General features: G+C 45.2%; 1 pseudogene across 1 annotated transcript; it reads left to right on the top strand.

Moving 5' to 3' along the window:
- Nucleotides 1-771: 771 nt before the first annotated feature.
- LOC308512492 (TCF3 fusion partner-like) lies at nt 772-1,344 on the top strand (annotated as a pseudogene). Its single transcript has one exon. The product of its transcript is annotated as a TCF3 fusion partner-like (transcript).
- The last annotated feature ends 12,146 nt before the right edge of the window (nt 1,345-13,490 follow it).

Genomic DNA, 13,490 nt, shown 5'->3' with positions numbered 1-13,490 from the left:
ACCTGGCCACCTTTGCTGGCCCTGGGCCAGTAATCGGAGAAGCTGGGTGGGGCAGGGAAGAGGCAGATGTCTGCCTCTTCCCTGCCCAGCGTGGCTTCTCAGATCACTGATCACCAGTGATGGGAGAACACCCAGAGGCGGGGCCAGAGGCCAGGCTGCATAGCTGCCTGGGGACACCATTTGGACCCCAGGGGCGAAGCAGCCAGGCCCCAGCAAGAGACCCAGAAGGCGACCCAGGTGCTGGGGCTACATCGCTGCTGGGTCAGAAATCCGGTGCCCAGGCTGAGGAGACCCAGGACCCAGAGCTGCGTTGCAGCTGGGGCACAGGATCCGGTGCCCAGGCTGAGGAGACCCAGGGCCCGGGGCTGTGTAGCAGCTGGGGCACGCCATCCGGTTCGGGGGCGATGCAGCCAGGCCCGAGAAGGAGACCCAGAAGGAGACCCAGGGGCCTCCCAAGAGGAGAGTCTCCATGGCCAGATGGCGTGGTGTCGGGGCAGGAATAAAGACCCGAGGTGACTCAGATGCCTGGCCACAGGGTTAGTCCAGCCAGCAGGGCCTTTCAGTTGGGACTGGGGTGGGGGTGGGGCAGGGAGGCAAGCTGGAAATAGAGAACTACAACTCACAGGAGGCTTAGCAGCCGGACCTGGGTGCCTGGCTGTGAAATCCAATGGGCTGTAGTTTTGCAAGCCACTTTAAACTAGAGGCTTGCAAGGTTGGAAGTTCTGCGCCTGGAGCCAGGGAGAAATGGAGCTGGAGCAGAGAGAGGGGTCCATGGCAGCCGTGGGCTTTGAGGAGTTCTCAGCACCTCCTGGCTGGGAGCTGGCGCTGCCTCTGCTGAAGGTGGTCACATCCTGGAGAGCGAGCTTGAGACCGAAGTGGAGTTCCTGTCTGGGGGTCTGGGCAGCTCCAGCCTCCAGGAGCTAGAGGAAGAGGAGGAGGCAGCCTGAGGCTGGCAACAGCGGCGCCAAAGGGAACTTAATCGCAGGAAGTACCAGGCGCTGCAGGGAGATTGAGCAGGCGAAGGAGTGGGTCCTGGACAGGCTCCATCAGATATAGAGGATAACATGGAGACTCCAGCAGGAGAGGAGGTTCCTCATGAAGGTGCTGGACTCCTACGGTGACAACTACTGGGCCAGCCAGTTCACCATCTTACTGGAGGATGAGGGCAGCCAGGGCACAGATGCCCCCACCCCAGGCAACGCTGAGAACCAGCCTCCAGAGAAAGAGGGGCTGTCCCCGCCCAGGAGGACGCCAGCGCCTGCAGAAGCCAGCAGCCTGGCCCCTGGCGAGGGGCCCAGGGGTTGGAAGAGGTGGCGAGTGCCACCGGAAGGGGGCCAGGCGTGAGTCCCGCTGACTCTGGAGCTGGCCCCCATGCAGATAAAGGTGGAGGAAGACTTTGGCTTCAAAGCGGTCAAGGCTTTGGACTCAAGTTGGGTTTCTGGGGGCCAGACAAGTAGCTGCCCTACCCCACCCTAGCCAGCTCCCCCTTTGACTGACCCCCCAATAAACAGACCCCATGCTCTCCTTGGCAAAAAAAAGCTTATAGAGGCATGCTTTTAGGATCAAATAGTATAAATATAGATGTAACAGGACAATAAAAAGAGAACCTGGATATGATGATCACCTGAATGCTGCCTCTGTGTCATTCCTTTGTCGCCGACTCCATCCACACCTTTGGGAACCCCCGGACCTACTGAGGCAGGGCCCCAACATTCCTCTTCTTATAAGGACTTCAGTGAGATGGGCTAAGGGTCCCACTAGAACTGCCTCAATTTAATCTAATCCCCTCTTTAAAGATCTTATCTCTATACACAGGTACATTCTGAGGTTCTGGAGATTAGGATTCTAACATACATTTTGTTGATTACCCAAATCAGCCCTTAACAACCAACATGTTTCAGAAAGGAGATTCCTACAGGGTTATTTACCAAACATTCAGAAGTATTTTTAAAAGAGCTAAGTCCCTAGCCCACTGTGCGCGCCCCTCCTGGCGAAGAGGGAAGGCCTGGGTTCCAGGCGCCGGAGGAAAACTGGTGCCAGCAGCCAGGGGAAGGGGCCCTCAAGGGGCCCCAGATTGCGAGAGGGCACAGGGCGGGCTGAGGGACCCACCCGAGTGCACAAATTTTTGTGCACCGGGCCTCTAGTATATATATATATATATATATATATATATATATATATATATATATAGGCATAAGCGACATTATGAGTGGTTGGTACGATGCACACCGACCACCAGGACGCAGACGCTCAACACAGGAGCTTCCCCCAGGTGGTCAAGGCTCTCCCACAGCGAGAGCATCACTCAGCCAGAAGCCGGGCTAAAGGCTGGAAAGTGCAGCTGTGACAGCCTGAGCCTCTGCTGCCTATGTGACAAGGCTACGAACCAGTGGTGGCAGGTGGAGTGGGGCCTGGATGAGCGGGAACACAGCACCTGGCTCCAGCTTGGGCTCCTGCCCGGCTGCCTGCCGTTTTGTGCACCGCTACATCCCTCAGGAGGTGTCAGACCTAACCTGGCAGTCCCACATCTCCCAAGGGGTCCCAGATTGCGTGAGGGCGCAGGCCAGGCTGTGGGACGCCACCAGCGCTTGAATTTCGTTCACCGGGCCTCTAGTCATTTTATTATTTATCACCGATTTAGCATGGTTCTCTTCTAATGCTGAATAATTTAAAGGTATAACCTGAATTTTGGTAATGATGGCCATTGAGATTTTACTGCTCTTTAGTGGTATTATTTAATGGCTTATATGAAGGGCACTAATCTCCTTCAAAATATGAGAAATATTACATCTCCCACAAACAGTACTATGTTTCAGTGCTAATTCTTTCCACTAATGCCACTAAATGAGCCTTTCACTAATTTTCTTTGCTCACTAGCTCATCCAAAATTGAAATGGGCAGGCTGCTTGTCTATATTCAAGTGCAGAGGCATATTCTTCTTAACTACACTGATGCTATCAATACTTTCAATTTTCCAACATAAATTATAGTGAGGGTCTCAGTGTTAGATTTTAAAACATCTCTTTACTAATATGAATAAGTCACTTTTACCTTATTTCTTCACAACGATGTGCACGCTCTGATTTGGAACTTGCAATGCCTGACTCTTTGAAGTGTGCCTTCCCAACCTTGTTTTCATTAAAAACAGACCATCTGAATCCACATTGGTCACTTTTCAGCCTGTTGAGATAATGTAGACATTCCTTGGGTTATGTTGGACTCAAAATACATAGGTTCTGGATACGTCTTCATACCCCATTTATTTATTTTTTAAAAAAGTTTGATCATTTCTACGTATGTACATATATGCTTCATGGTTTTTTTTTTTATTATTATTATTCATTTACCACAAGTAAAGGTCAGGAATTGTTATCTTTCTTTTAATTTTTTTTTTTTTTTTTTTTTTTTACTGTTTCACGCCATTACTGCTGTGTATGTGTACTCCATGTGAGTGACATACGTGCTTATGTAGATGGGTTCTGACTTACGCGAATATTGCATTACATCCCACTTCAGGAACGTGTCAACAATGTAATGCGAGGAACTACAGTAATTGCATCCTATTGATTCAGTTGTAGTTATTTGGTCTCCACATTTCCTCAATACGTATATGATTGTTGGAAGCACAAAGTATATCTTTATATACTTATTAGAGGCCCGGTGCACAAAAATTTGTGCACTCAGGCCGGGGGGGGGAGGGGGGGCCTCAGCCTGGCCTGTGCCCTCTCACAGTCTGGGACCCCTTGGGAGATAACGACCTGCTGGCTTAGGCCTGCTCCCGGGTGGCAGAGGGCAGGCCCAATCTCTCGGTGCAGCCCCTGGTTGGGCTCAGAGCAGGGCCCACTGGGATTTGGGGCACCACCCCCTGTCATGCACAGAGCAGGGCGGACTGGGAGGTTGCGATGCCACCCTCAGTCATGCTCAGAGTAGGGCCAATTGGGGGGTTGGGGCACCGTCCCCTGTCACACTCAAGGCAGGGTCGATGGGGAGGTGGTGGCACCAACCCTTGTCATGCATAGAGCAGGGCCGATCAGAGGGTTGGGGCACTGTCCCCTGTCACGCACAGAGCAGGGCTGATCAGGGGGTTGGGGAGCTCGCCCCCCCCCACCTGTCACGCACAGAGCAGGGCCCATCAGGGGGTTGGGGAGCATCACCCTGTCACTAAAAGAGTAGGGCCGATAGGGGAGTTGGCACAACACCCCCTGTTACACACAGAGCAGGGCGGATCAGGGGATTGGGGCGCCACTCTCTATCACCCACAGAGCAGGGCCGATCAGGGGGGTTGGGGCGCCACCACTGTCACACTCAGGGCAGGGCCGATGGGGAGGTTATGACTCTACCCCATCACACACAGAGCAGGGCCCAGTGGGGTTGGGGCGCCGCCCTCTATCACCCACAGAGAAGGGCAATCAGGGGGTTTGGGCGCTGCCCCCTGTCACGCTGATCCTGGTGCAGGGAGGCCCCTCGGCTCCGCTGATCCTGGTGCTGGGAGGCATATTATCCTTTTACTATATAGAATAGAGAACTGGTTCATGGGTGGGGCTGGCTGGTTTGCCCTGAAGAGTGTTCTGGATCAGGGTGGGGGTCTCCACTGGGGTGCCTGGCCAGCCTGGATGAGGGGATGTTTGCAGCTGGTCACACACCCATCAGGGTGGGGGTCCCCACTGGGGTGCCTGGCCAGTCTGGGTGAGGGGCTGAGGGCTGTTTTCAGGCTGGGACTGAAGCTCCCAACTGCTCCTTTTTTCTTTTCCTAATTCTGGGCCAGCTTTAGCTCTGAGGCTCCAGCTCTTAGGCCTCTGCTCCTGAAAGCAGGTATCTGGTTTGTTTTAGTTCTCAAAACTCTGTATCAACCCCAGCTCTGAGATCCCAGCTGGCTGAGGTCTTGTTTAGTGTCTATATTTGTTACAATGTTTGAAACTGCAGGCTCAGAGGCCTGCAGCAGCCGGCGGGGAACGTTGGAGTCCTCCGTCACTGAAGCAAGCAAGCCTCATGTTAGGTTCAAGCTGCCTGGCTGCCGGCCGCCATCTTGGCTGATAGTTAATTTGCATATTGCCCTGATTAGCCAATGGGAAGGGTAGCGGTCGTACACCAATTACCATGTTTATCTTTTATTAGATTAGATGTGTTTCTTAGAATTATCATTCAATAAAAATAAATGCCTTGTCTTTATAAAAAGATCTGGCCTTATAATTGAATGGCCTAATACATTTTAGAATAGGGCACCATTACCAAAGTTTCTCAGAAGAACACGTGTTGAAATGAAGAGTATATCCTGCCAAACCCTACTTGAAACAAGAGCCTTAGTTGGGATCCATCATGATCCAAACAGAGACAGAAACAGTAAGAGACATGGCAGGTTTATGTTACTATATGCCTACTGAGCATGCCTCAATGCACATTTCCTGATGGTGCTATTGATCAGAATGTGCACTCACAGGACATTAGGGCCTTCATGCACAACTCCATCCTGAAACCACATGGAAGAGAAGCCTATTGGACAAGAATGTTAGCAGGGACTTTACAATGCAGAGGGATTCTGAAGAAGATTGAAAAAGGTGGCAGAACCCTAGCCAATTTGGAACAGTGGACAGATCACTGGCCTTCAGACTGAAGGGCCCAGATTTGATTCAGGTCAAGGGCACTTACCTGGGAGTGGAATAAATCACCAGTCTGGGGAATGCAAGAGGAAGCTGATCAATGAATCTCTCTCATCACTGATGTTTCTAACTCTCACTTGCTCTCCGTTTCTCTCTGAGATAAATAAAAATATTTTTAAAAAGAATGGTGGCAGAATAAGTGTATGCTGCAGGGACATGCTCCCAGGAACAAACTGATATTCCAACTAAAATACAGAACAACTTCCTGAATAATCAATGGAAAACTCACAGGAGAGAACCCTGACACCCGAGGACCGAAGGTGGAGGCCACGTAGACACTGGTAGGAGGAGAGGAGGCTGGAAGGGGGCGGGCCTGACACCCACAGACAGCAACTGAAGTCTCAGAGAGATATCTCAGCTGTGGAGGACTGCCACTGAGAACTCTGGGTCTAATCCCCAAGCTGCGCCTCCTAGCAGAGAGCACCAGAACTGAGGAGGGTACCCATATAACCTGTGGATGTGAATAGCAGCAGGGCACTGTCTGCCAGGGAGAGACAACTGGAAATTCAGGCATCCTCTTAAAGGGCCAACACACAAACTTCCCTGTGGAGCCACACACCTTGTGCCCTGGCAAAGGGAGGGTGAAGTGGACTGGAGCTGTGAGGGAAAAAGCCAGAACTGGGAGTCAAGGTTACCAGCTCAGAAGACAAACACTTCAAGTTCCTGGGAGAAGTCATTTCCTCATGCAGCAGAGAAAATCTCTCCCATGCAGACATTTGCTTTTCCTGGAGGGGACACAATTAACACACACTACTGGTAAACACCGTGCCCTGAGGGCAGTTAAGAGATTATAAATAACAATTAACCTCCAGGCTGAGGCAACTGCCCCACCCTGTTGAAACAAACTCTTGTCACAGCTGATGACCATTGCCTTGGAGGCAAGTGAAGTTTGAATCCTATCAGTCTATAGACAGAGGAGATCTCTGGAGTCTTTGAGTCTTTGCCTGACCGAATTAGTCAGAAACATACTTTAACAATGTCCTGCACTAGAGACTGAGAGGCATATAGGATCCACCTAGCTCCTCACCACAAACCCAGACAGAAAGACAGAAAGAGGAAACAAAGAAACAACCCCCAATAACAGAACTAGAGAATTCTTCAGATATAGAGATAGATGAAGCACAGAGCAGACATTTATCTGAATCTGACTTCAGAGTTATGAGGGTAAAAGAGCTCAAGAGCATGAAAAAAGATATAGTGACTATGAAAAGAACATTCCTTGATATAAAATGACATAACACAAATAAAGAACACATTGGAAGGAATAGGCAGATATTAGGGAAAGCTGAGGATCAATCACTGAATTAGAACAAAGTTAAAAATATCACCCAATAAAAAAAAAGACAGAAAAAATAAGATTTAAAAAAAAACAAAAAACAAACAAACAGGAGGACCACTTACCTAACAGTATTAGAATAGCGAGAGTGACAAAAGAGGCAGAGGAGAGAAAGGCATAGAGGTCTTTGAAGAAACAATGGCAGAACACTTACCTAACCTGGTAAAGGAAAATCCCACACAAGATCAAGAGCCAAAGAGAACCCCAAAGAAGAAGTACCCAAACAAACCCGTGCCCAGACACATCATAATTTAAATGCCAAAAATTAAAGACAAAGAGAGAATCTTCAAGGCAGCAAGACAAAACTGTTAGCTATGAAGGAGTTCCCATAAGGCTGACTCCTGATCTCTCATCAGAAACTCTACAGGCCAGAAGAAGATGGCATGAAGTACTCAAGTTAATGGAAAGTAAGGATCTGAGGCCAAGATTACTATATCCAGCAATTCTTTCAATCAAAATAGACTGTCAAATACAGAGCTTCCTAGACCGAAAAAGGCTGAAGGAGTACATCATCTCCAAGCCAGCTTTACAAGAAATGCTAAAGAGATTGCTGTAATGAGAAGGAGAAACAGAGTCAGAAAGTTAGCCACACAGAAATGAAATGGAAAGAAATAAATACCTATCAATAATAACCCTAAATGTAAATAGGTCAATGCTCCAATCTAAAGGTGTAGTGGAGCAAAATGGATACAAAAACATGATGCAAGTATATGCTTTCTACAGGAACACCACCTCAAAACAAAAGACACACACAGGATGAGAGTGAAGGAATGGGAAAAATTTCCATGCAAATGGAAATGAAAAAAATAAACAAGGCTGAAGTAACAATATGGGTATCAGACAAAATAGACTTTAAAATAAAGGCCATCACAAGAGACAGAAAGGTCACTGCATGATACTAAAGGGACCAACCAACAAGACAATATAATCCTAGTAAACATATATTCACCCAACAGAGGAGCACCTCAATATATATATCTCAAACAAACAAACAAAAAATCAAAACTAACAAAAATTCTAGAAGACTTTTACAGAGAGTGTGACAACAGGACAGTCACAGTAAGGACTTTTATCACCCCTCTGACTTCTCTGGATAGATCTTCCATATGGAAAAATAACAAGGATGCAGAGCCTCTAAAGGACACACTGGATCCATTAGATTTAATTGACATTTTAGAATAGCGGTTCTCAACCTGTGGGTTGCGACCCCTTTGTGGGTCAAATGGCCCTTTCACCGGAGTCACCTAAGTAAAGGGTGTCCTAAAATTCACGCGTGAAGTAATTTTGATAGAAAACAAGGTTTATAATTAAAAACTGTACATTTTTATTGACTCATAAAGAAAGTAAAAGAACTGCACTTGGAAAACTACAGGCCATTGAAATGGAGATAAACATATCAACCAATGGACTAATATACCATGTTGATGGGTTGGTAGAATTAACATCATTAACATGTCCATACTCCCGAAAGCAATCTATAGATTAATTGTAATCTCCATTATTATAGCAACAAAATATATCACAGACACAGAAAAAAATCCTCCAAAAATTGAAATGGAGTAAAAATAGCCTGAGCAATCTGAGGAAGAAGAAAAAAGTTGGCAGGCACACAATACCAGATATTAAGCTATAATATAAAGCCACCATTCTCAAAACTGCCTGCTACTGCCACTAGAAAAGACATATACTCCACTGAAACAGAACAGAGTACCCCGAAGTGGACCCAAGTCATTATGCTCTATTATTAATTTACAAAGGAGGCAAGACCATATAATGGAGTCAAGATATTCTCTTCAATAAATGTTAGGAAAATTAGAAAGATACATGCAGAATAATGAAACTGGACCACCAACTTACACCATCCACAAAAATAAACTCAAAGTGGATAAAGGACTTAAACATCAGATGAGAATCTATAAAAAATCTTACAAGATTGCATATGTAGCAAAATATCAGATACGTCTCCGCAATATCTTTACCGATACAGCTTCAAAGGCAATGCACACAAAGGGGAAAATAAACAAATTGACTACATCAAAATAAAAATCTTTTGCACAGCAAACAAAATCCTGAACAAAACAATAAGAAAGCCCACAGCATAGGAGAACATATTTCCCAATGGTATCTCGGATAAGTGTTGAATATCCAAAGATTTCAGGGAACTCACACAAATTAACAATAGGAAGATAAACAATCCAATCAAAACAAAGGACCTAAATTAACACTTTTCAAAAGGGGACCTACAAAAGGCCAAGAGACATACAAAAAAATGCTCAAAGGCACGAACAGTCCAAGAGATGCAAATCAAAACGACAATGAGTTACCAATCCACACCTGTCAGAATAGCTGTCAGAAAAAAATCAACAAACCACAAGTGCTGGTGAGGATGCAGAGAAAAAGCAACAATACCCACATCAGACAAAATAGACTTTAAAATAAAGGCATGCTTAATGCAGTAACAATAAACAACAAAGACAGGTATAATAATAAAATATAATATTAAAAAAATAATAAAAATATCAAAAGGTACTCTCTGAACTCAGGCTCAAGGAAAACAAGTGACCTTGTCATCTTGAACTATGTGTGCTCTTATTCGAACTGCATTATGCCTAATTCGTATTGGGGATCAAAAGTCTGTAATACCTAAGGCCCTGGATCCAAGAAAACAGCCACACAAAAAAGAATCCATGTGCACTGCTAGTGGGAATGCAGACTGATGCAAGCACTGTGGAAAACCGTGTAGAGTTTTCTCAAAAAATTAAAAATGGAGCTCCCATTTGACCCAGTATTCTCTCTTCTAGGCATATATATCCCAAGAAATGAGATAGACCAATCAGGAAAGATATATGCAACTGTATGTTCATACCAGCCCAATTTACAATAGCTAAGATTTGGAAACTGTCTCAGTGCCCATTAGCAGATGCACGGATGAATGAGCTGTGGAACATCTATACAATGGAATACTCTACTGCTATAACAAAGAATGAACTCTTATAATTTGAAACAGCATGGATGGACTTGGAGAGCATTACACTAAGCAAATTAAGCCACTCAGAGAATGATAAATATCACATTCTCACTCATTTGTGGAATATAATGAACAACATTAACTGATGAACAACAAGACATCTAGACACAAAGAAGCACTGATCACACTGTCAAACCTCAGAGTTAAGTGCTGGAGGTAAAGACCAACAGTAGTATGTGTCTGTGTGTATGTGTGTGTGTGTGTGTGTGTGTATAGATGTATGTGTGTGTGTGTGTGTGTGTTTATTTATATATATATATATATATATATATATATATATATATATATATATACCTATATATGTATATATATATATACTATCTAATAATAGATAAACATGGGAATTAACCATAACTTCACTACCCTTCCCATTGGCTAATCAGCGAGATATGCAAATTAACTCCCAATCAAGATGCCTGCCGGAAGCCACGCAGCTGAAGTGAACATGAGGCTTGGTTGCTCCAGTGACGGAGGAAGCCAAGTTTCCCCACCTGCGGCAGCCCTGCTCTGAGCTCCAGATGCAACAATGTTGCAATTATAGAAGCTAAACAAACCCAGATACCTGCTTTCAGCCAGCCATAGCCTCAAGCTGCAGCCGGCTCTCAGCTCCAGTGACAGCAATAGAAGGTAAATAAATCCCAGAATAAAAAATAAAAAAAAGAGGCTGGGAGCTTCAGTCGCCTGCCATCCTGAAAACGGCCCTTAGCCCCTCACCCAGACTGGTCAGGAACCCCAGTGGGGACCCCTACTCTGAAGAGTGTGTGACCAGCTGCAAACAGCCATCAGCCCCTCACCCAGGCTGGCCAGGAACCACAGTGGGGACCCCACCCTGATCTGGAACACACTTCAGGGAAAACCAGCCGGCCCCCTCCCATGCACCAGGCTTCTATCCTATATAGTAAAAGAGTAATATGCAAACTGACCCTAACAGCAGAAAGACTGAGGATGACTGGTCACTATGACACACACTGACCACCAGGGGGCAGACGCTCAATGCAGGTGCTGCCCTCTGGTAGTCAGGTCGCTCTCACATGGGAGGAGCTCTGCTCAGCCACAAGCCAGGCTGATGGCTGCCATTACAGCAGTGGTGGAGGGAGGCTCTCCAGACTCGTCAGCAGTGCTAAGGATGTCTGACTGAAGCTTAGGTCTTCTCCCCGCTGGCAAGTGGACATCTCCCGAGGGCTGCCAGGCTGCCAGAGGAATGTCTGATTGCCATCTTCGGCCCAATTCCCCAGGGAGCAGGCCTAAGCCAGAAGGTGGTCATCCCCTGAGGGGTCCCAGACTGCGAGAGGGCACAGGCTGGGCTGAGGGACCCTCTCTCCCCTGAGTGCACAAATTTTTGTGCACTGGGCCTGTAAAATATATATATATTTTATTTTTTTTTTGATACAGGGCTAATGAACTTTGATAAACAGCAGGGCTGAAAATCCGCATTATATTACCCTGCTGTTGGCAAAATGGCTGAAGGCAATCTGCTAACCTGATAATTAAAGTAACTAATCATCGGAGAGATGCAAATCAAAATAACAATGAGGTACCATCTCACACCTGTCAGACTGGCTATCTTCAACAAATCAACGAACGACAAGTGCTGGAGAGGATGTGGAGAGAAAGGAACACTCGTGCACTGCTGGTGGGAATGCAGACTGGTGCAGCCACGATGGAAGACAGTCTGGACCTTCGTCAAAAAACTAAAAATGGAACTCCCATTTGATGCTATGGTCTCACTTCTAGGAATATATCTCAAGAAATCAGAAACACCAATCAGAAAGGATATATGCACCCATATGTTCAAAGCAGCACAATTCAACATAGCTAAGATCTGGAAACAGTCCAAGTGTCCATTAGTAGATGAATGGATTAGAGAACTGTGGTACATCACATGATGGAATACTATGCTGCTGTAAAAAAGAAGGAACTCTTACCATTTGCAATGGCATGGATGGAACTGGAGAGCATTATGCTAAGTGAAATAAGCCAGTCAATGAAGAAAAAACAGCACATGATCTCACTCACTCATGGATAATAAAGACTATTATAAACTTAAAAAAAAATAAGAAGACTATTGGCTCATGAAAGAGTGCACTCATTCATTCTTTAAAAAACATACTTAGATCTTAATGTTTCCAAATAATACATATATTTATTAAAAAAGAAAGAGAACTGTGCTCGTTTCGGCACCACATGTACTAAAATTGGAACGATATAGAGAAGATTAGCATGGCCCCTGCACAAGGATGACATGCAAATTCGTGAAGCATTCCATATTATTTTATATGAAATGCCGAAAGGTATTCTTTAAGAAGAGGAAGAAGTAAAGGTAAAGATAAAAATTATGAACAACAAATACATGTCTATCAACAAGTGAATCTAAAAATCAAGTGAGTAAAAAATCTGATCAGAGTAAACTGGTGAATATAATATAAAATTGGGCATAGAGAGGGGGTGGACTGAAAATTCTTGCCGGGGAAAGGGATGTGGGGGGTGTGGGGAGCGTGGGAGGAGACTGGACAAAAATCGTACACCTATGGATGAGGACAGTGTCGGGGTAAGGGCAGAAGGTGGGGTGGGAACTGGGTGGAGGGGAGCTATGGAGGAAAAAGAGGGACAACTGTAATAATCTGAACAATAATGATAAAAAAAAATAAATGAAGCAGCGTGTTACTTCTTCATGGCATGCTGCCCTGTTTCCAGTTAGGGAGGGTAAACAATTTACATATTTTCCTTGGAAAACCTAAATGGAAAAAAGGATTGGGGAACCTCCACCAAGGCTGCAAAACAATTCTTGACCTCCTTCCTGTGACATTTTGTATGTCCTCAACCTTGAAAGGAATAGTAGAAATAGGGAAATATTGCATACGGAATGATATACAAGTTTGAAGAAGTCTAAATGTGGGCATCCTTTTGCTTACTTAAGTGACATCAGCACTTTCTGAAGTGGTTATACTAAGATTGAAACAGAGATTACCACTTAAATGGAACCAGTTAGCTTCCTGACTATACTTCTGAACGGAGTGAACAAAAGTGCCCCTAGATTGTGATATGTATTTTATTGGAGAACTATTCAGGCACTTTCTCTGCAACTATTTGACATTTAATGTACCACAAAGGGTATGATCACTCAAACTCTGAGTTATCTTGAATCCTCAGTATTTTTATTAGTGAATATAAACAAACATCATGAATGGGAAAGGTTTTTAAAAACTCACCTCTTGGACTGTTGAGTGTATAGTTATCAACAAGCCTTCCAACTTCAATTTTAAAAATTACCCCAATAATGTGTGGTTTTTTTAACATTATTTTTATTGAAATAGTGCATGTGAAATTAGTTGAAAATTTAGGAAGCTTGGACCTCAAAATTTTAAGGATTTTAAAATGTAGCCTGTCAGATTGCATGTTGTGGGGTGGAACAAACCATGAATGGCATGGCTCAGTGAGTCCATTTTTCATTGCCAGCTGGCATGCACCT

Source organism: Myotis nattereri, assembly GCF_964212035.1.
Source record: "Myotis nattereri genome assembly, chromosome: Y".
NCBI classification, from domain to species: domain Eukaryota; kingdom Metazoa; phylum Chordata; class Mammalia; order Chiroptera; family Vespertilionidae; genus Myotis; species Myotis nattereri.
Note: the sequence above shows the minus strand (reverse complement) of the source record. Positions and strands in the feature narration are given on the sequence as shown.